Source organism: Trichechus manatus, unplaced genomic scaffold, assembly GCF_000243295.1.
Source record: "Trichechus manatus latirostris isolate Lorelei unplaced genomic scaffold, TriManLat1.0 scaffold00010, whole genome shotgun sequence".
NCBI lineage: Eukaryota > Metazoa > Chordata > Mammalia > Sirenia > Trichechidae > Trichechus > Trichechus manatus.
Genome location: NW_004443946.1, coordinates 27,516,304 through 27,519,894, shown reverse-complemented (window position 1 = coordinate 27,519,894; position 3,591 = coordinate 27,516,304).

Here is a 3,591-nt window from a genome sequence, read left to right as displayed (position 1 = left end):
AAAAAGGTTAAGAAGTTAGAGGGTTAATATGTTGTGGGGTTGTTAACCAATGTCATAAAACAACATGTGTACTACTGTTTCTTGAGAAACTATTTGTTCTGTAAGCCTTCACCTGAAGTACAATAAAATAAAATAAAATTAAAATAAAGGCTGTTGGGAATTTTGATAGAAATTCGGTTGAATCTGTACCTTGCTTTGGGTAGTACTGACAGCTTAACAATATTCAATCTCCAATCCATGAACACAAGATGTCTTTTCATTTATGTAGGTCTTTTAAATTTTCTTTCAGCAGTGCTTTATAGTTTTCAGTGTATAAGTCTTTCAGCTCCCTGGTTAAATTTATTCCTAGATATTTTATTTTTTTCAGATGCTACTGTAAATGGAATTGTTCTCTTTTCATTTTCAGATTGTTCACTTCTCGTGTAGACACACAACTGATTTTTGTATGTTGATCTTGGACCCTCCTATTTTTCTGAGTTCTCTTATTAGCTCTAGTAGTTTTCTTGTGGATTCTTTTGGATATTCTATGTATAGGGTCTTCTATGAATAGTTTTATTTCTTCCTTTTCAATTTGAACGCATTTTATTTCTTTTTCTTGCCTAATTTTTCTAGCTAGAACTTGCAGTACAATGTTGAATAGCATTGGTAAAAGTGGATAGCCTTGTCTTGTCCTGATCTTAAGGGGAAAGTGGATATTAACTTTTGACTTTAATAAGTACATGTGGAGTCAGTCCCTCCACCTCCAAATGTTTCTGGCTCTCCACTTGCCAGGCTCATGGCACTTCTACTTCCTTTGAAATTGGGTATGGTCATTTGTTCAAATCTTCTATACTGTTACTTTTTTTTTTTTTTTTTACTAATGAGAGGAGAGTTAAAATTTCCCACTATGATGCTCAATTTGTCTATTTTTTCCATATTGTTCTGGTAATTTTTGTTTTCTATATTTGAGGCTATGTTATTAACTGCATATAAATTTTAAGTTATTTGTATTCTTAGTGAATCTTTTATGTTTAAGAAGTGACCACCTTTATCTCTAGTACTGTTGTTTTACCCTTAAATTATCTTTTATCTGATATTAATATAGCTATTTGTAAAAATGGCAGCGTGGTGTTAGACCTTCTATAACTTCATGAGGGGGAAGAATCATCATCAACATTAGCCCAAGGCTGATGATTCCTATGAGGCAGAGCTTAGACATACCTCCCCTCTCCAACCTTTTTACCAATTCTAACATTAGCCATCCCTCCCATGGCACTCTCTACTTCTCTGCTGGGTTCGATAATTTGTTGCAGTGGTCACGCAGAGCTCACAGACCATATTCAGATTTATGGGGTTTATTAGGGAAGTAACAGGTTACAATTCAGGATCAGGAACAACTTGGGATACAGTTCTTCTGTGAGGGTAACTTCTCGGCTGTGCCTACAGGTAGGCCTCTCCCTTGGCCCCTGGGCCCTTGACCTCTGGCCCTCAGCCTGGGCCTTTCCCTGCTTAAGCAAGTGTTACAAAGCTCCTTTGCTCCTCTAATAAGTGCCCAGAGGCACCCAACTCTGCCAGAAAGCCTTGGGCCCAAAGGCGCTCAGCTCTCTCACTCTATGGATCAGCATGCCCACTGTAACTGTCTCACTCTGTGGGCTGGGAAGCCCATCGTGCCCTCTTGCACCAGTCTCCTGGTTCTGCTGCCATTGTTTCTCTGCTGCCATTGTTTCTCTGCTGCCACTTCTCACTGTCTCATGCCTTCTTCAGTGTTACGGCTCTCTCTGTCTCCTGAATCTAGAAGGTTCTCAGTATAGGGACCCCGGGTCCAAATGATGTGCTCCACTCCTGGCTCTTCTTCCACTTGATGGTAGTGAGGTCTCCCCTTTCTACCTCTGGGATGGCTCATTTTAAGCCTAGTGGAATGGCGAAACTGACCAATCCCTTCATTAGTGTTCCATACACCTTATTTGCATGGTCTCATTCCCACAAGGGTTTCATACTCCTTATTTGCATTTTTAGGAAGCTGTCCAATCCCCTTGGTTGTCCACAAGCACTTTATTTGCATAGTTATACCCTATCACTTTGTGGGAGTCACAAGACCATGATTGGGAGAAGGGCCACACAAAGTAATTCACTGTACCACACTATTGAAGCTATCTTTTGAATTTTATTTGCATGATGTATCTTTTCCATTTCCATTCAATAACCTCTGTGTATCCTTCTGTTTTAAATGTATCTCTAATGAACAGCATATAGCTGGAATTTTTTTACCCACTGTAATAAGTGTTGTTTTTTCACCAGAGCATTTAGTCTACTAACATTTAATATAATTACTAGTATATTTTGGTATACTTACAGTTTTCTTTCGTGCTTTATATTTTTTGCACTTGTCCTGTTATGAATGGATTGAATTGTGTTTTCCAAAACACGTGTTGAAATACTAACCCCTATACCTGTGGATGTACACCCACTCCTCACTTATTGACATAGTTAGGTTCCAAAGACTAGGTTGTTATGTGAAAATTAGCATTATGCGAAAATGGAGCATGACCACATCAGATCATAAAATAGGGATGGCTCCATCATTACATAACTGATAATCATGGCCCAGCCAAGTTGACACACAACCTTAACCATTACAACCAGTGTTACTTTCGTCTCGCATCTCGGCATTCATTACTACCAGACATACGTCATTAATGCGCAAAATAGTTGGATAGTAGATTTTTTACTATTGTCATAAGTGCAAAATGTCTGATAATGAGGTAGTTGAGGAGTAGGCGTAATCCCATTTACGAATAGGGTATTCTTTGTTACATTAATGAGGCCATTATCAGTGTAGGGTGTGTCCCAAACCTAATCGCTTCTGAGTTACAAGGAGCAGCATAGATACAGAGACAAACAAGCACAAATGGGAATATAGATGCTATCTGATGACAACAGAGGCAGATGAATCTACAAGCCTAGGAACTCCAAGGATTGCTGGCTACCAGAAGCTGAAATAGACAAGGAAGGACCCCCATCCCCAGATCTACACTCTGAATTTGGACTTCTAGCCTCCTAAACGGTCAGAAAATAAATTTCTGTTCTTTAAAGCCATTAGTTTTTGCTATTTCTGTTACAACAGGACTAACAAATGAAGACATCCCATGTCCCTTTTTCTCTTTTCTGGCCTGTTTTTGGATTGTTTCTTTTTTCCCCCTCTATTGGGTTGTAATTATGAAGCAAGGATGGTGAGACTAAGTCTCACATACTTTGGACAATTTATCAGGAGGGATCAGTCCCTGGAGAAGGACATCATGCTTGTTAAGGTAGAGGGTCAGCAAAAAAGAGGAAGACCCTCAACGAGATGGATTGACACAGTGGCTGCAACAATGGGCTCAAGCATAACAACGACTGTGAGGATGGCCCAGGACTGGGCAGCGCTTTGTTCTGTTGTACATAGGGCTGCTATGAGTCAAAACCGACCTGACAGTATCTAACAACAACATATCTTTTCTTCCTTTTTTGTTGTAGTTTAAATGAAGTTTACATTTCAAGTTAGTCTCCCATACAAAAATTTATACATACGTTGTTATGTGACCCTAATTGCTCTCCCCACACTGTGACAGCACA